The sequence below is a fragment of the Lichenostomus cassidix genome, chromosome W, assembly GCF_008360975.1.
Source record: "Lichenostomus cassidix isolate B80296 chromosome W, HeHo_3.0, whole genome shotgun sequence".
Taxonomy (NCBI): Eukaryota; Metazoa; Chordata; class Aves; order Passeriformes; family Meliphagidae; genus Lichenostomus; species Lichenostomus cassidix.
The window spans coordinates 18946243-18966997 of record NC_139510.1 but is presented as its reverse complement, the minus strand read 5'-3'; the positions used below and the strand labels follow the sequence as shown (position 1 = coordinate 18966997).

Genomic DNA, 20755 nt, shown 5'->3' with positions numbered 1-20755 from the left:
GAGCTCTTAATATGAGCAATTGCTGGATTTGTACCCAGTTACCACCTCTAAATAAGAAAAGAAAATGGTCATTGATTGGTATTGCAATGGAAGAGGAACATACAGAAAGGTGGCAACGAATCGGGCCCAACACCTCCTTGCTGCCTCCTATACCCCTGAGCAGCCTGATGGAACATGGGAACTATACAGTTCGCTGCGTGCTCATGAATGCTACAGGGAAGGCTGTTCTTCCACCATATTGTCATAAGACCAACTTCAGAGAAATACTCAACCCAAGATCTGTAACAAAAATAAGGTTGCTGGAATGGAGATTGGCTCTGCCTTTTGGGACGAGGGTGTATTGGATATGTGATGATAAGGCCTGGAAAATTCTACCTGTAGATAAAGATCAGGCCTGTGCCCGTGGGGCTGTAATCCCAAATAGAACAATATTTGACCAAATTAAAAAACCACGTAAGAGGGGGAAAAGAACTCTTAATCCCCTCATTGAATGTCCCAGTTTTCCATAGTATAATGAGAGCTCTCCTTCCCTCTTATGGAATAGTTGAACTGGAAAGGGCAATCGTGAATATCTCAAGTGTTATTGAAAGTATTGAAAAACATACTGCTGATGCAATTATAGCTTTGCAAGAGGAGGTCCACGGCCTGTCAAAGGAGATAACACAGTACAGGATAGCTCTCAAATTCCTACTCGGCGCTCATGAAAGAGTATGTAATATTATTAACGGCAGCTGTTGTTCCTTTGTGGACCAGGATAGGAGAATTAGAGAAGATTTGGAAGAAATTTAGAAAGGAACTCAAATTCTACATGAAGTGGGTTCAAAAAATGAAATTTGACCTTATCTTCCATGCCCTCACTTCATGATTACCAGACTGGGCCTGGGTGAAAGAGACATTTATAATGGCTGTAATTGTAGTTATTATTTTTGCTATAGCTGGTTGCGTAAACCGATGCTGTAAGTAGTGTAGTTTAGAGACTAGATGAGGTAAAGGCTTGTTAGTCTCTAAAAAAGGGGGAAATTATGCCTGATGGGTTTTTTGTCCTTTTTCTTTATACTTTTTATACCCTTTTTATATATTTTATACCCTTTCCCATTCCCTGTACCTATTATTCCCTGTACCTTAGCCCTATGTGTTTATAACCCTTGCACTCTGATGTTTAGCCCACTTCGGGGTTCTCTGGGGAAGAGAAAACATCCCTACTATCTCAGAACAAGAGGCTCTGACCTTGGACGGAGCCTCCTCTCTGGAACATGTTTTTGTAAACTAGATTGTAGCCTCATTTGGGGGGGTAATTAGAATAGGGGGACAATTACTTCATTTGTTAAGTTTCTTATTGGGGGATTTTAGATAGATATGCTAATTTGTGAGGTCCATAAAATTGTATACGCGTTGTACCCAGTGTGCTTCGTCAGCATGGTTCCACGTTCGACGAGGGTGCACCTGGGATCCTATTAAACCAAGGTAGTACCCTTTTTCCTATACTGCGGTGTCTGCGTCTTATTTTTACCAGCTTTTAAGGCATCATGAGGAGTGTGCCTGGATAAAGGAAATGAAGGAGAATGAGAGAAGATTGTGCATGGTGCTGTGAATTGGTGTAAGGGGGGAGTGACTGGACGGGGAGAGACTAGGGCAACCCCACTCCCTTAGTGTCCTGCTACTGAGCCCTGAGAACAGGCTAAAAAATGGGACAAGAGGGGAGTAAGACCACCAAATAGCCCATTGGAGGTTAAATTGGCAAATTGGATTAGATTTGCCAAGCCTTGAATAATTTATCAGAAGCTGATGAACAGGCTAAGGAGAGGGGGGAGAAAGTATAGGACCCTTAGATGTGTTACCTCCCCTGTGGTCCCCTATCCCAGCAGGCCCAGTACTTCCAATGGCCCCTATTCCCACTAGACCAGTTAAATAACATGGCTAAAGCATTCAAAGGGCAGCAAGGGAAGGATGAAACACCAACATAGTGGCTGGAAAGAGGGCTGAATGAGTTACTAAGGGAAGCTCAGAAAGTGTATGTGAGGAGAGATGAGAGCCGAATGGAAGCTAAAGCTAAGTTAATGGTAGCCATACTGAAAGAAAATAACTCCTCTGAGGGTTTAAGAATGGATAAAAAAAGAAAGAGGAGGGAATAAGACCTCTATGCAGACCAGGCCAGAGAGACCAGTAAGGGGCACCTGTTTTTACTGTGGGAAGGAGGGACGCTACAGAAAGGACTGTCCACAAAGGTAAAAGGATTTGGAAGTGTTCAAGGAGGTGGGGAGATTTCCAAATTCAATTGAAGACAGGTGTGGTCCCTGAAGAAGAAAGGATGAAAGAGATGACCATCCAACTGGTCTGCCCAATGTAGTAAGCTCTAAGCTCTAAAGAGAGGTTTGGAATATCTGGTGCAAAAGAAAGGGACCATTTACACCAACTAACAATCCTTAACTCCTCAATGGGAAGGTCCCCTCCAGGTGTTGCTGACTACAGAAGCTTCAATACAAACCAAAGACAAAGGATGGACACACGCAAGCTGCGTTGAAGGACCTGTGGAAGAACCACAGGAGTGGATAGTGACAAGCACCTCGGGAGATACAATGTTACCTTTTATAATTTTTTTGGGGCCTAGAAAGTATAGTAAAGTGTTCTTTAGATTTGTAAGGACCTCTCTGGGAAATATTCTGCCTGTTCCCCCCCCATACTACACATACACTCACCTCTTAACAGCTCAAGTGAATAAAATTGCATCAATCCGGATTGCGGTAAGGGTGAGAAAGCACTACATCTGGTAAAGGGACTGAGGATCAACTCAGCAAGAAGGTGCGGAGGGCAAGACCGGGTTGGGTATAGCTTCAACCACAGTGAGTCAACTACTCTACTGTAGGCTGCAACCCTACAGGTATGGAGAGTGGAGAAGCATCCCATGCTGGACCTCTGCTAATAGTTCTGTGGCTATTAGTATACCCAATTGGAATATATACAAATTCCTGCCACAAATGCTACCAGTCCCTTTATCCAGAGATGACCCAGGGATCTCTCCTTAGCACACATATCCACACAGACAACGAGTGCTTTGACCCACCTAAATTAGAGACCTGCACCAATTGTAATTGCTGAGAATCTGAGATCAGTTAAACAACAGTTAAGAGGGGAGTGTCCAAAAGGGGAAGAGTGGGTATATTTTGAACATAACCTTATGGGAGGAATTATGAAGGGTGGACAGTACGATCAGGCCTTGCTAAGAGAGCAAGAAGTGGTAAAAGCAAAGAGACCAACCACCCTCCAATTGGGTATGTGTGGCAGGACATTCCCCCCCCCTCCTCTCTCTCCCTGCTCGGTCGCAGAAGATGGATGGCTCAGATTAGGTTAACAGCCTAACCAGGGTTATCTGATGGTACCCGAAAGTCTAAAAAACACTACCCTGTGGAATGAAGAGAGAATGTGAGGAATTTTTAGTGACCCCACTCGGCATACTCTTATTCTATAAAACACACATGAAATTTCAGAAAAGGTAGAAGCTTTTTTACATGGACACTGGAGCGTGAGGAAAACTTCTCCCCAGAGTCTGGACGCAGCTCTGTGGTAACTTCTTGCAAGGTTGAGAGTGGACTCTAATGTATCCCAGCACCAAAATTGGATTTTGGTAAGATTATTGGTTTCCTAAATTGTATTATTCCAGCTAATTTATAGGTACCTTTCTTAACTTGCATTTTTAACTATTTTTATAGTTCAAACAAGCATTTACCCCATAATTGCATTTTAGCTATTATAGTTTTGCAATTATGCATTTATTGTGTGTGTATGTCAATCTGTTCTGTTTGTATGTTTGTTATTTTCTGTGTCTAATAAATGGTATTTTACATCATATTAGACTAATCGGCCAAATATCAAAGAACCTTGTGAATGGGACCGAGTCCTGGTGTGCTAGCTACCCTAATCTGTTGCCAGAAGCCTGGCAAACTGCAGAAACTCATAAGGCTTCTGTCTCCCATGCAAGACATAAAATGGCACTGTGAGCAGGATATTTGGCAACGATTTGAGAAATTAACACTAAGGAGCTAACATCTTAATTTACAGAGGCACAAAATCCACATAGCTATGCGCAGCTCTCTATATTGTGTAGTATATAAGTGTCTAGCTTCTTTGTTCTGTTATCTCTTACGTCTAATAAACTGTGAAAAACACGCTTCACTCTCCTGTTGAAATTTTAAAAGTTTAATAAAAGACAATAGGGGACACCAAACAATAAAGCAAAGAAACAGTGCTGGGTGCTTGGCCCTGAGCCAAGAAGCACACCTGCCATTGAGGGAGTCGTCTTAAATACTCTTTGTATTGCGTCAGCCTCATGCCTATTCATAAGCATTCATGCATATTCAAACTTTTCTCAAAACTATTTTGCATGGCTCCTCCTTGGTCCCGCCTTTTTAGAGCATGCGCTTTTTCGGCTGTGGTTTTTTCCAGTCGTGGTTATCGTCTCCCAGTTTGGGCTTGGGTCCGTAGTCCTTGCATCTGGTTATAGGCTGATAGTCAGGTATCAGTGGCAGGTCTTCTTTTTGGGTGTTATCCAGTCAAGCAGGTAGTGTGGTTAGTAAAGGAAAGTCTTTTAAACTACTTTTATTAGTTTTTTACTACTATATCGAAATCTAGTTCATAACAGAAATTAAAACATTGGTTATATACCTCTATCTTTATGACATGACTACTTCTGTAAAAAGAATAAAACCATACACACAATGAATATCTACGAAAAGCCAACACTATATTAGTATGTATTTATCACATAAACCATTTTATATTAAACCTAAATCAACCATTATTAACTTGCAAACGACACTAAGTTAGAGAGTGCTGGTTGCTCTAAATAGATGACTGCCAATTTCCAGAAGGCCTAGGCAATCAGCAAAAAATCTATCAACCCTCTGTCTATAAGCAAAATGTGTGACAAACAATTATCAGCAAAAAACTTACAAAAACACAGATGTTACACTCTGCCAGTCAGAAACTGGCCTAAAGTGAGAAAAAATAAATAATCTCTCATGCACTTGCTTTATACCTAAGAGTTGCATGTAATTAGCAAACAAAAGTGATAAAAGAAAGTTTTAGAAAGTGCAGAAGTAAGAAAATTAAAAAGTTGTGTTACTGGCAGTAAAGAGAAAAGCAAAGAAAGTGTATGTAAACTCTTATGCTGTGTGAGCTAGAGTTACACAGTGGTTGTGTCAATAGCAAGTACTGAATTAGCAAGTGAATGGGAAAAGCAGTTTGGCAGAAAGAGGATTGGGAGTGACTGTTAACAGAAGCTCAGAATCAGAAAACCCAAATAGGCTGGGTTAAAGCGCATTCAAATAACCACACATTGCAATCATTTTGGAACAACAAAGTAGATGAATTAAAAGACCCACAACACTAGTACATATTAGCAGAATTTTTACATTGTAAGTTAAAACACACAGGCGAAAATGCTCTCTTTTTTACCAGCACAGCAGTACAGGATTGGGCCAGGAAGGAAGGTATCAAGTGGATTTTCCACACACCTTATTATCCACAGACAAACGAGATAGTGGAACGGGCCAATAAGTTTATTAAAATGTTACCTCAAACCGCAGAATTCTAACTGGCACAAACAGTTATCTTCAGCACTATACCAAATAAATAATAGATAGGGGGTGATGAGTAGCCCAGTTTCACGAGCTTTCTTAAAACCCTATGTCTTTCCAGACAACTTCACATTACAAAATTGAAACCTTTCAAAATAATCTAACAGTAGGCCGACAAGTTATAATAAAGCTACCCCGAATTGAAATTGTACCAATGATGCTAACAAATGCTCAAGAGCCCATGGCCTGGGTGGCTACTAATTCTAATGGTCACCAGCATAAAATCAGTTCCCGATTAGTATTTCCCACATTTTAAACTGTAACAAATCTGGTTTTGCTCAGGGCAAAACCCTATTTCCTCATTAAAGCCTCTCAAACCGTCCCTACACTGCCCCCATGTGACAGTAGTGGAAATAGCGACGTGTTTGCAACTACATGCCAAAAGAGATAATAACTATTTTCAGAAAAACATGTTTATCACTATTTAAACTCTGCTGTTTTAATTTAATTTCTCTATTAACATTAAATGTTAAGTATACCTTCACTAGATAAAAGCTAGGTGTGCCTGAATGTGAAAGAAGAAGCTATTCAAGCAACAAGAAAAGAAACCTCCTTGAACAACAAGAAAAGACTGTTTACTACCTACACAACTAAAGAAATCGACTAAACCTTCTGAACTCCTGCAAGCAAAGAAGCCAACTCCAAACATAAAAAGCCATACTGGACTGCACAGTAACTAATGAATTTACTGTAATTAAAATGTTAATTGTAATATTGTTTACATTTTTCTTATGCTTACAAGTAATTATTTACAATAATGCATTATGGCTAATCAGCCATCTCAACAAAATTATAACAAAAACCTAATAACTATTAAAAGCTCTGTATATACAGATGTTTAAAACCACCAAGAGTAGCTTCACACCAAAAAAATGAAGCTACCTAAACGTACCTGTAAAATTATAGTAAAAATCTATCCCAAGTGTCATTCATATCTAAACATAGCTAAGAAAAGCATGTTAACCACACACTAGTGAGTCTATTCCAAACAATATAAAATATTACTAGCTTTGTAAAAATAAAGGTAAAAGAACTTTCTAATATTAGTGTTCATTAATGGTATATAAATAATACACCAAAAATTTACAAAATTAGAACCAACAAAAATATATAAATCAAAAAATAACCATCTTCTCTAAAAAGAAAAACCTCAAAAGAAAACCTTATTTAGTACTACTGAAGTACCAAATGATTCAATGATCTTAATATTTCAAATGTTTTGTGTATATATATATATATATCTTTTATCATTTCTTCAAGTATTACCTTAGTATATCTATGCCTTTACTCTGATTGTCACATTGGAAAAAATTTCATCCTAAATATAACTCAAATTATAGAACCAATTTTGATTCTCCCAAAATAAAATATAAATTCCCAAATGGAATTATATTCTAAATACATAAAACAATTAATTTTCATTACATCTTTAACCCCCCCTGAGACAGTCAAATCAATTGATTATATATGTATGTGTGTGTGTGTGTTTGTTTAAACTATTGTAAAATTGTCTAACACTTGACATGTTAAGCAAAAACAGGTGAAATACTGAAGAAGACAACTAAAGAACACAAAAGAAATAAAAGTCACCAACCGTTGACTGAACTCTTGCAGTTGCTACTATCAAGAAACTGTCTCCACAGACTCTTCTTCGTTCCTGATTTGCATCACGTCCTCCTATGACCCTAAGACTCAAGGGGTGGAAAAACAATCCACCCTACATGGACTTATATCAATATAAATAACTTGTTAAATTGTCTCCAATTACTATGAACACTCTGAAGTTAATGCCATATTTCATAATCTCTTAGTTGTTACTACTAATGTTTCTTTTAAAAATTATATATATTGTGTTATATAATCTGCTATATGAACCCATAAACTAAAACAACAGCAAGTGCTTCCTATTAATCAAAATTCTATTAAAAATAATACAATTTGGAAACACAATGTATACCAAAAAAAATTAATTAACAATAATACATATATTAAAAACGTGAGTGCTTTTATGGCATGAAGGCAAGAGACACCTGCACTGTCTCTTCTTGAGGTAAGATTAGAGCCTTTGGGTCACAGGGGTGGAGTGTGGCAGGACGTTTCCCCCCCCTTCTCTCTCTCCCTGCTCGGTTGCAGAAGATGGATGGCTCAGATTAGGTTAACAGCCTAACCAGGGTTATCTGATGTTACCCGAAAGTCTAAAAAACACTACCCTGTGGAATGAAGAGAGAATGTGAGGAATTTTTAGTGACCCCACTCGGCATACTCTTATTCTATAAAACACACATGAAATTTCAGAAAAGGTAGAAGCTTTTTTACATGGACACTGGAGCGTGAGGAAAACTTCTCCCCAGAGTCTGGACGCAGCTCTGTGGTAACTTCTTGCAAGGTTGAGAGTGGACTCTAATGTATCCCAACACCAAAATTGGGTAAGATCATTGATTTCCTAAATTGTACTATTCTGTTGCAGTTTGAAGGATGTTTTAGCAGACCTTACCCTAGAGCGTCTCTACCCAGCCCGGTTCAGCGCCTCAGTGCACCAAACCCTATGTCCCAGGGCTGGAGACTGCGCTCTCATCGGCCGGGGAGCCATAAGGCTTGCTCTGGTTCATCTGCTTCCACAACTGGTGGTAATAAAGGAGGCAAGGAGGGTCTATGCGTTGTGTCCATGGAAGATGTTTATTTGCATGGTGCAGCAGAGGCAAACGACCTCCCCGAGGCAGAGATGCTTTGTGGGCAAAGGCCTCACACGCAGCCACATGTGGTGCATAGACATGCTGCATAGACACACGTGGAGCACAGACAACAATATGGTGGAGGGTGAGGGGTTTTATAGGGAAACAGAGAGGGGTGGGGACCACACACTAGCCCAGTGACCTCTGGGTACAGGGGAGGTACATGGGCGGAGTTGGGGTACAGGAACCAATAGGGAAAACCCGAGGGAGTGGCTAGGACCATGTGGGGTGGGGAAGGCAGGACAATAGGTGAGAAGTACAGTCATTAAGAAAGGGGTATGGGGAACTTGCAGCTATTATCACAACACTATTCCGGCTAACTTATAGGTACCTTTCTTAACTTGCATTTTTAACTATTTTTATAGTTCAAACAAGCATTTACCCCATAATTGCATTTTAGCTATTATAGTTTTGCAATTATGCATTTATTGTGTGTGTATGTCAATCTGTTCTGTTTGTATGTTTGTTATTTTCTGTGTCTAATAAATGGTATTTTACATCATATTAGACTAATCGGCCAAATATCAAAGAACCTTGTGAATGGGACCGAGTCCTGGTGTGCTAGCTACCCTAATCTGTTGCCAGAAGCCTGGCAAACTGCAGAAACTCATAAGGCTCCTGTCTCCCATGCAAGACAGTATGGAAGACATGAGACTCCTAGAGTTGAGTAAAAATTTTTTTGTGGACATGGGAGAAAGAATTAGCCGGGAACGCAACCTAACCAACTGTCAGGTTTGTGGGGGAACACTTATGGCAGAGGTAGGGCCATGGAGGGGAAACAGCTTGGGCCCAGTCAAACTCTTGAGGTGGAACCACACTATCCAAAGAAAAGATAATCAAGCAGGAATATGGACCTTGAGCGCACCTGTAATAGGTGAAGGATGTCTCTGGTGTACTGGACAAACTAATAACTTTGGAGACATGTCAGGCAAGGGGTACCTGGTAACTGATGCTTGGTGGGTACCCAAGGAACCAGCCATGTTCCAGGCATTGAGAAAAAGAGGAAGAAAGTGTATATCCAAATTTTGGAAAAAACCTAAAGAAACGGGAAAAAATTATTGGGAAGCACTTGACGGGATGTTTTGGATATGTGAAAAGAGGGCTTTCCCAAAGTTACCAACCTGTTGGAAGGGAAGTTGCACCCGAGGAATTATCCAACCGGGATTTTTCTAATTGCCAGGGAGATGTGAGAATGAACTGAGTGTGCCATTATATGATACACCACACAGAGATAAAAGAGAACCACTGGGGGAATCCCAGAAATGGAAGGATAAGAAATGGTCTCCAGAAAGGATAATAAGTACCTATGGACCAGCAACATGGGCACAGGATGGGAGTTGGTGATATCGGACTCCAATCTATATGTTGAACAGAATTATCAGACTCCAAGCAGTTATAAAACAACAACAAAGGCAAACCAGAGCAGCAGTATACCAAAACAGGTTGGCCCTGGATTATTTGCTAGCAAAGGAAGGGGAAGTCTGCAGAAAATTTAACACCCCAGATGGCTGTCTAAAAATAGATGATAATAAAAATGCTGTTCTGGACATAGCTACTAACATCAGAAAGCTAGCCCATGTTCCTGTCCAGAGGTGGGAGCCTCTCTTAAAGGCAAACTGGTCAGATAACCTGATGGGGTTGGAATGGTGGAAAAAGCTGGGATTTTTCTTTCTGTGTGCCATGGCCAGTTTAATGACCCTCCCTTGCTTAATCCCCTGTCTAATCCGGCTGATCACTCGCCTGGTTCAAGGCATGTCAACACTACCTGAAGAAGAGAGGGTGAGTGAACTTAATGGGGCAAAAAAGATGAAGCTGCTTTAAAAGAATCATAACTTAGGAGATATTTCCCAGGAGGCCCAGTTAATTTATGAAAGGTATGAACAAATAAATAGAAGGGAGAATGATTACAAAAGCCAAATGTTGTAACAAAAAGAAAGAGGAGGGATTTGTTATAAATGATGTCATGGAATTGGCTTTCGTAAAGGGTTATGAGGTATTTGTTATGGTTATTTGTTAATGGTTGTGTATATGTTATGGCTACCTTTATACATTTGTTGGGGCTAACTGATAAATGTTATGGTTACCTCTATAGGTTTGTTATGTCTAATTGTTAATTTGTTGTGGCTAACTTAAATGTTATGGTTAAGAAAGGGGAGAGCTGGGCAAGCAGCTAACCTATCAGAAGACCCTAGAAAGGACGAGCCAATGAGGACTGAAGACATCGAGCCAATTGGAGCACCTGAAGGAGGCGGGGCTAGGGGGTTATAAAAACTGTATCCCCTAGTCAGAAGGTGTGCCTCTGGCTACCCCCCCCCCCATTGGTGGCTAAGCACCCAGCGCTGCACTTCACTTTGTGTAACGGCAGACAGCCATTCTAAGCCTCTTATCATTGTTTGTACTATGAAAATGAGTGAATAAATTCTTTCAAAATTTAAATAGTGAGAGGACATTTCTCACATTAAGTCAGTAACTGCTAGTAGTCCCAAGAAAACCCGGCGTGGTGAGGGGGCGAGAGATTACTTTTAGAGTAATTTCTCAAAGTTTTTTCCTTCGCCATTTTTCCGACGCGCCTCAGCTCGGCTGAGGGGGGAAGCGGTGTGTGTGTGTGTACGTGCGCGCGCGCGCCACCTGCTCGTTGGTGGAGGAAAACAAATTATAATGCGAAAGTTTCTTTCATGTTTAACACGCGCGGGTTTTGAATGAGGGATTCGCCTGAGGACGCCTGGGCACAGAGCGGCCGGGGGAGGCCTGGCTCACTCCAGGGGTGGAGGCGGAGGGAAGGACCCTGTTTCCTACAAGGTCCACGGAGCGGCCGGGGGGGCCCTGGCTCGCTCCAAGGGGGAAGGCGGGGGGAAGGCGGGGAGGGAAGCCCTCGCTTCCTACAGGGTCCATGGAGCGGCTGGAGAAACTCGGATCGCGCCACGGCGGGAGGTGGGGGAGGGGCCCCTGCTTCCTACATTCCGTCCGTGGAAAGGGAGGTCTTGGACCTCAAAGGGTTGAAGCGGGACGATTTAGAGAGAAGCCCAGCTTCTGCTGTGAGCAAGGAAGAAATTTTGTGGCCTTTTATCCGGAGTTTTGGAGCAGGACCGGCTCCTGAATTGCCGGGCCGGCGCCGGGAGCTGGGAGGCCACGCCCCCGGTGGCGGAAGAGGGCAAACAGCCGCTATAACAGCTGCAGCTAAGGTGGTCCCGGCCGTCACCCTGGGAACGGCCGGGAGAAGCTGTGAAGGGGGAGCGGGGAGGGGGGCGGGGCCGCCATGGCAGCTCGCCTCTGGGCCGCCGCCGCTGAGCCCGGGGGAGCCCAATCTGCCTGCTCGCTCTGGCCCAGGGCGGGCCGGGGGTGCGGGACCCGAGGGCACTGACGTCATCGCCCTGGGCGGTGCCCCTTCTGCCGCTGCAGTGGGCGGGGGCAGAGGCGGGGTTGAGCTGCTCAAAGAAGCTTATGTCACCCATGGGAGCGGGAACACAGGTGAAGCGGTCGCGTCGGGAGTATCCCGGGATATGGGTATCTCCTGCCCTGCCGCGCGGGTCTGCGGGAGTTGGGCTCTAGCAGCCCCTCTCCTTTTTGTTACCCAACAAAGAAACACCGGGTCCAAAGAAACAGAAGCTGTTTTGCAAGCTCCTTTAGAACAGGCTGTAGGCAAACAAAGTTCTGTTTCAATAAACACCTTAGACGGGAAACTCAGTCAAGGTACTGTAAGACCTATTAGTGCCACAGGGGTAAGCGAAATAAAACCTTTCTTCCGACCTTTGAAATATGGATTGGGAAAACACTGGGTGATTCATCAGTTTCTCTATTTGCCAAATTCTCCTAAGAAAGATCTACTGGAATTTTGCAAAAGGAGAATAACAGATAGTTTAGGATGGTTTACTGAATTAAATTCTAAAAACACCCTCTCCTGCATCCCTGTGAATAAGAAAGGCCAAGGACTCTTTGCTTTTAAGAGGAAGAATTCTGAAACAGAGAGGAGGGGCCAGCTCGCCGAGACAGTCTTATCTGAGAATTTAGAGAACAGCCCAACTATATCCAGAAATCAGCTGGCAAAGGACCTGGAGAACTGGAGAAGGCAGCAGCTAAAAACTGCTGCATTTGTCCAGCAGCCAAAGGGTGCTGCATCTAAGAGTTGTCTCACTGTAGGTTTGTTTTGCGAACACCAACAACAGGTACCTCATGCCATATTATTGGAACAGGATGATGCTGTTCTGAAAACATTTGCTGTCAGCCCTAGTATGACTCTGTTCTCGACATTACCTGATAATATATCTGAGTATGACTGTTTGCAGACCATGGAAGAAACCTATTCCAGCAGACTGGACCTGAAGTATGTGACTCCAGAAGATCCAGACTGGGAACTCTATGCAGATGAGAGCAATGTCATGACAGGTCATGCAGTGACAACTACGAACCAGGTAGCCAGAGAAAAAGCCTTGCCATCAGATGTATCATCACAGAGAGCTGAAATGATTATGTCAATGAAAGATCTAGAACTGAGCAAAGTCATCTGGAGGGAAAGAGGGCTGGCAACTATTCAAGGTAATGGAATTGAACACACAATTGAACAGATGCATGCGCTGCTACAGAGCATTTGGGAGTGTAGAGAAGCAGCCTTTATACATTGTAAAGCTCATCAATATGAGGAAACAACCCCTGAATTAGAAAATAATTTTGCTGATGAAATAATAAAATGGGCAGAAAAGGGCATCTTAACAGTGGTGCCACAGAAGGAAACTGGTCTGTCAAGGATTGCCCCATAGTGTGATCAGAAAAACCATCAGTTTTCTGGCACAAAGGCTGAAATCAAAGAAAGTGAATGGACTGTTACACCAGAGGGACAGATTGTAGTCCTACCTCAGCGACAGCATGAAGGCACTCATAAGGGAACAGAAAACCTTTTGGAACATCTGAAGAAAGTAGTAACAGAAAGGGAATTGACTGATATTGTGCAGTCTATAACAAGCAAATGTGAAATCTACTATAGAAACAACTCAGACATGAGCAAATGAGTTGTGTCAGGAATAAAGGCAGGGGATTTTCCTGGAGATTATTGGCAAATAGATTCTGCTGAGTTACCATGTAAAAAGGATACAGGTATGTACTGGTGTCAGATTGACACTTTTAGTGGATGGTCTGAAATTCACCCCTGTCGCACTGACATAACAAGGGAGGTGGAAGTTTTGGTCAATCATATAATTCCAAGGTTTGGGGTTCCTTTGGGATTGGTCCCCTAGTGATCGGGGAAGTTAGCCAGATTTTGGGAATTGCTTAAAATCTGTAAATTCCCTACTTACCCCAGACAAGTGGTGAGGCTGAATGTGTGAACGGAACCCTCAAAACACAGATTAAAATTTGTCAGAAACATTCAGGACGTGGGTTCAGGCCTTGCCTACAGCTTTACTGAGGATCCGCATACAACCAAGGCGGAAAGGCAACATAAGCCCTTATGAAATATTGCATGGCACGCCATATCAAATTGTGTATTACAGGAAAGTTCATATGAGGGGAAAGATTGACTTGCAGAGGTATCTAACAACTTTTAAGTTCCACTTTGCAGAAGCTCCAAAGATTCGTCATGCTATCCAGACACACCTGACCATCTGTTCCAGCCTGGAGACTGGATCTATGCTAAATGGAGAGACAGTGACTTCACAAACTAAGTGGAAAGGACCATTCCAAGTCCTGGTTACCCTCACCAAAGCCAGAAGTGCTGGCAGAGAACCCTGAATTCCCTACTCCAGAGTTAAAAAGACCTCTTCTACTGAAACAACTGAAAACAGAGACCAACACAAATCATGATGATGTGATTTAAAGTGTTCTTTTGTGCCTGTTATCTGCACAGTTAGTAACCATGGTTCAGATTTGGCCCCAAGATTTGCATGTAATTTTAGTTCAAAATGTATCCAAGAGCTCTTTGTCAGAAGAACTTGTCAGGGTGGTATTGAACACTGTTGTTCTTATGAAGATCAGAATGAAAAATAATTAATAAGGATTTAGTTGAAATTTGAAAGCAGACTCAAATTCTACATCAGGTAGCTTTCAAAAGATTCACTGAACCTTAAATATACCTTCAGTACACTTACTTCATGGTTACCAAACTGGGCATGGATAAAAGGAACTGTTCATACTGCTTTTATCTGTAGTTAGTCTGTATAAAATAGCTGGCTGAATGATTCGATGCTGTGGTTAAGTATGTTGAAGAGACTAGACAGGGTAGAGTCTTGTTAGTTTCTAAAAAAGGGGGGAATGATGCCAGATGATTTTTGTCTTTTATATAGTTGTAGCCTTCCCAGTACTTTTCCCTACCCTTTTCCCCGTACTTTTCCCTACCCTTTTCCCCAGCTAGAAAGACCAAACACATTCCAAAGCTCCAAGCCCCAGGGAGGTACAGGGCCCTCTCCTATCTTGGTTCTCCCTGGGAACCAAGGTTGAGAACAACATCTTTGACACACATTTTCATAAACAAGTACAGCTAATACCAAGGATGGGGGAGGGGGGAGGGGGGCTCCAGAGAAGGGGCTTGACCTGGGAGGAATCCCATCACCACTTGTCCTCCTAATTGGTGCTTTTTATCAACTATGCTAATTTCCTAAAACCTATAAAACTGTATTCACCCCTGTGGGGGTGGGCTTTTGTGAATATTTTTCCATAACTGCCCCTGGAGCTCCAATAAAGATCCACTTTTCTATTACCTCCTATACTAAAATTATCTGGAGTTTCATTTCTAGGCTCAAAAAGGCAACAAGGGCACTGTTGATTCATGGATAGTTTGTTGTCCACCAGGACCCCCAGGTCCTTTTCCACAGGGCTGCTTTCCAGCACGTCACTCCCAGCCTGTGCTGGTGCATGTTCCTCCCCAGGTGCAGAACCCTTCATTTGCTCGTGTTGAATTTCAGACAGTTCTTCTTAGCCCATTCCTCTAACCTGTCAAGGTCCTTCTGAAGGGCTGCACATCATTCTGGCCCCTACTCACAGTTTTGTATCATCAGCAAACTTGCTGAGGAGGCATCTGCCCATTCATCCAAATCATTGATGAACAAGTTAAATAATACTGGGCCCAGTATTGAACCTTGGGGAACACCACTAGATAAAGGGCTCCAACTAGACCCTATGCCACTGATTATGACCCTCTGATATTTGCCGTCTGGGATCTGCTGTTCAGCCAGTTCTCAATCCACCTCACTGTCTACTTATCTAACCCACACTTCTTGAGTTTGCCTGTGAGGATGCTGTGAGAGACAGTGTTGAAAGCCTTGCTGAAGTCGAGGTAGATAATATCCAATGTTCTCTCCTCATCCATCCATGTAGTTGTTTCATCATTGTTGTGGTTTGACACTGGCCAAATGCCAGGCACCCACAAAAGTCGCTCACTCGCCCTCCCCTGCCACAGCTGGGCAGAGGAGAGAAAAAGTTAACAAAGAGGTCATGAGTTAAGATAAGGACTGGGAGAAAACACTCCAAGGGAAAAAGAGGCTCAACTTAGAAGGACAAAGTGATTTTATTACTAACAAAATCAGAGGAGGATAATGAGAAGTAAAATAAGCCCTTAAAAATACCTTTTTCCCCCCAACCCCTCCCTCCTTCCCACCAACAGAACAGGGAGACAGGGCATGGGGGTTTTGGTCAGTTCGTCATCCGAGATCTTCTACTGCTCAGGAAGAGGAATCCTTCCCCTGCTACACCATGGGGTCCCTCCCACGGGAGACCGTTTTCCATGAACTTCTCCACTGTGGTTCCAGTCTCACAAGCAGCAGTTGTCCCAAAACTCCTGCAATGTGAGTCCCTCCCACAGGCAGATAGTCCTCCCAAAACCGCTGCAGCGTGGGTCACTTGTCCACGGGGTGTGGTGCTCCAAGGACAGGCTGCTCCAGCTTGGAAGCAGGGGCCCCTTCTCTCCACCGGGTCTCCCACTGGACCACAGCCTCCTCCAGACGTCCACCCACTCTGGCATGGGCACCTCCCCCATGGGCTACAGATGGATCTCTGCATCCCCCATGGATCCCTATGGGCTGCAGGGGGACAGCCTGCTCCACCATGGTCATCACCACGGCCTGCAGAGGAATCTCAGCTCCAGCACCTGGAACACCTCCTCCCCCTCCTTCTTCACTGACCTTAGTGTCTTGATGTTGTTTCCCTCACATGTTCTCACCTCCTCCTCTTCTCTGGCTAGAAAAAACTGTGCCCCACTTTGTTTTGATTTAATTTTTAAATATGTCTTCACAGAGGCGTTACTAACATCTCTAATTGTCCCAGCCTTGGACAGCAGCATGCCCATCTTCAGAGCCATCAGGGATTGGCTCTGCTGGACATGGTGGAAGCTTCTAGCAGCTTCTCACAGAAGCCACCTCTGTGGGCTGGTTCCCCCCCCCATCCTCTGCTACCAAAACCCAGGCCATGAAAAACCAACACAGAGGCCTATAATTACCTGGGTCTTCTTTCTTGCCCTTCTTGGAAATGTGCAGCAGTGCAGAACCTAAAGGCAGCTCTCCCCTGCTGCGGGGGGGAGGGCTGCCCCAGAACCACAACACGCAGGATGGTCTCTCCTTGGCCACGAGCGATGGGACTGGTCAGACTGGGTCGTTGTGGAAGCGTCACAGGTTTAGAAAGGCAGCTGTTCCATTCTAGGCTCCATGTGGTTTATTGGGATAATAAGTGAGGGAACTGGGGAGTGGGGGAGGGGAGAGGTGAGCCGAGGGGGGATTTTAGCTCCATAGAGCCTAGAATCCAAGAGGCCCGGTTCTGCGTCCCGCTGGGCTTTTATTCGTGGGGTTAGGAGGTGCTCCTGGCTCACATCAGCCAGTCCGGAAGGGTCAAGGGGGAGGGATCAGGGAAAGGACACACGTTACAACAGAAATGGGAATATTTTCTTGTTACACAATGGCTTAAAGATCACGGACATAACTTATTAGAAGGTTTGTGTGAGCAAGATCATTGTTAGGCTAAGTAGCACTCAGGCCGTGTACAGGCCGCAGCAGCTCGCTTCCCCTGGGAACGCTTCATGAGAAAATATCAAAAGATGCAGCTGTGTGAAGAATGTACGGGAGGAAACTTATGATTAACAGAGAATGAGGGAAAAAACCTTGTAGATGTGGGAATGGAATGTGAAAGAAATGTAAGCTGTAACTGCTGCAATTAACGAGTAGATTAGTGATTAATAAATAAAAACACGGTAATAGTACAAAGAGAGCACACGCGTTAAAATAAAGGAAGCTTGCTTATAACTCATATTGAGAATGCTGTGAGTTTCCTCTTGTCGCTACGTTATTTTCTATCTTCCAGTTGACTGGAACGTCTTCACTTTTTGTAACGTGTGTCCTTCCTGTCCCTGACCCTGCCCCCCTGACCCCTTCTGACTGGATGTGAGTCAGGACCGCCTCCCATCCCTAGAGATAAAAACCCCAGCCAGATCAGGAACGGGCCTCTTTGGTTCTGGGCTCGTATGGAACCTGTACCCTCCCTTGTTTTCCCTTCCCCCTCCCCAGTCTCCCCACTCCTCCCCTGTTTTCCACAATAAAAACACCATGGAGACCAGGAACCAAACAGCTGCCTTTCTAAACCTGCGACGCTTCTACAAGGACCGCGTCTGACCAGCCCCACAGCTCGTGGCCATGGAATGACCATCCTGCGTGTTCCAGTTCTGGGGCAGCCCTCCCCCCGCAGCAGGGGAGAGCTGCCTTCAGGTTTTGCACTGCTGCATTCACTTACCCAAGACCATTGATGAATAACTGAATCAGCCAACTTTCAGTACTGTGGGATGAACCCCATCGGGCCCCATAGACTTCTGTGCATTCTCTTCCAGCAGCAAATACCATAAAAGTTCAAAGTTGACTGGAAACATGGCACTCCTCCAGTCATAGCCCTCCAGCCTAGGGCTCCTGGAGTCCTAGGGCCCATCATTGGTGTTAAAGACAGAGGTGAAGAAGGCATTAACTGTCTCTGCTTGATGTTCATCCCTCTTGGCAAGGTGACCAACCTCATTAAGTAATGGACCAATGTTTTCTTTTGTGGCTAGCACAGGTCTTTCCCATGAAAACTTCTGTGTTTTATAAACAAAGATAAAGTTTGGATGTTGTTAGAACAGTGTCTCGAGATTTGGACAGTTCAGGCCTGGCCAATCAGGCCTAGGGGGAGGTTTCTGACTGACCAATCTGGGTGACCTCTGAAAAGCCTATGTAGGTTGGATTCAAAATAATAAATCTCTCTTTTCTATGCTACGCTGAGAATCCGGGTTTTTCTTCTCTGCTAGTGGCTCAACAGCGACATTCTTTAGTCCTCCTTCTGTTCTTAACATATGTAAAAAAGCATTTTTTGTTATTCACCACAGTACTGGCCAGCTTCAAATCCAATTGAGCTTTGGTTGTTGTCGGGGTTTGACCCTGACTAAATGCCAGGCACCCCTGCTCTCTCCTGCCACAGACATGCAGGAGAGGGGAAAGAAAAAACTGTTAAACACACACCAGATTCATGAGTTGAGATAGGACACTGGTGGCAGGACGCACAGAAAAAGGGAAAAGAGGCTCCAAACTTAAAGTTGCAAAGTGATTTAATTACCTAACAGAGTCGGAGGATAAATGAGAAGTAAAAATAAGGAAATATGGGAGAAATGGTGCTTTCTTAGATGTTTAAGTACCTCGAATATCTAAATAAGTTAGGCCTGTAAGTAAGGTTAAGTCATAAGTTATAAGCTAAATTAAATGCTGCTACGTGTTCTTCTTTTGCTAAATTGCGAAGTTTAACTTCGAAGTATAAGTTAGGTTAAATGCTGTTAAGTGTTATTCCTCTGTTACAGTTAAGTTATAAGTTAAGTTAGGTATAATTTAAGTGTTGTTCCTTTGTTAAATTGTTAAGTTTATGGTATAAGTTAAGTTAAAGTACTGTTAAGCTTGAGTGCTCTTAAGCTTTTAGGCCATATTCCTTTTTATTCTTGCCCTCACTATCCTTTTGTCACAGGCACCTAAACACACACACACACACACACACACACACACACATACACACACACACACACACACACACACACACCCCTCTGGATATTTCTGAATTCATTTCTGTTTTGATTGCCTGGATTTTGTTTGATTTTGTGGTTGCTTGTTTTTCCTTGGTAGGCCTTGACTGTCTCATAAGTGGTAGAGTGAATCTTGCCAACAAACTTTGTCGTGCCATCGCTTAATATTAAATCTGGTTTTTGCTGATACCCTTGCTGGTGAATTTTTAAGTGATTTCAAACACTCATTGGTAACACCACCAAGCTACCATATCACTCCCCTTTCTCAGCAGGACAGGGGGAGAAAATAAAATGAAAACCTTGAGGGTTGAGAAAAAGGTAGTTTCATAAAAAAAAGCAAAGGCCACATACGGAAGCAAAAGAAGACAAAAAGATTTATTCTCTACTTCCCATCAGCAGGTGATCTCCAGCCACCTCTTGGGAAGTAGGATCTCAGTACATATAGTGTTGCTTCAGAAGACAAACACCTTAATGAATGCCTCCTCTCCTCTTTTCTCTTTGCATTTATTGCTGCACGCGACCTCATATGGTATTAAATACCCCTTTACTCAGTTTGAGTCAGCTGTCCTGGCTATGTTCCCTCCCAACCTCTTGCCCACTTCCAGTCTTCAGGGACCCTTTGAGTGGAGGAGAGGCTGAAGAGACAGTCCTGGTGCTGTTTGAGCACTGCTCAGCAGTAACCAAAATACCGGTGTTTTGTCAACACCATTCTATCTATAAATACAAAGCACAGTATTATGAGGACTGCAACGGGGAAAGTTAACTCAGTTTCATACAGACCCGATGTGATTTCTCTCCCTTATTCCATACCATTGTATTGGGTCTGGCTGAGATGGAGTTATCTTTTCTCCTAAGTTTCTTCCATTAATTCAAAATTGCTATGCAGTGTGTTATTGAAACACAAATGCATGTTCTTGCATAATAACTAATATAACTTTTCTATCCAACATCAGTGTTAAATGTTCATGACGAAGCGGCGAGAGGGAACTCACGGCAGTCTCAATGTGAGATATAAGTAAGCTCAATTTTATTTCACCAAACGAGAAACTTATATACTGTTACAGATGTTACTAATTATAATTACACACATATTTGCAGTTTGTTCTCACATAATCAGGGTTTTTCCTCCTCATTCTTTGTTAATCACAAGTTCACTCCCATACATTCCTTACACAGCTGCATCTTCTTGATATTTTCTCACGAAGCGTTCTCAGGGAAGCAAGCTATTGCAGCTTGATAGGATTTTTACTGAGGCCTGCGTATGCTGAGGTTTTGTTCAGACCTGCTCAACTAACACAATTTTTGCTGGAAAACTGTGTTTTCCAACAAATTCCCCCATTTCGTTTGTGAGAACAGACGTCTGTTGTCAGATTAATTTGCTTTGTTATAAG

The 20755-nt window shown here is 43.2% G+C and overlaps 1 long non-coding RNA gene across 1 annotated transcript in view; it reads right to left on the bottom strand.

Annotated features, from left to right (window-relative positions):
* The window catches only part of LOC146425627 (uncharacterized), a 449835-nt gene that overhangs the window by 186604 nt on the left and 242476 nt on the right, over nt 1-20755 (bottom strand). The gene's annotated exons all lie outside the window — the stretch shown is intronic.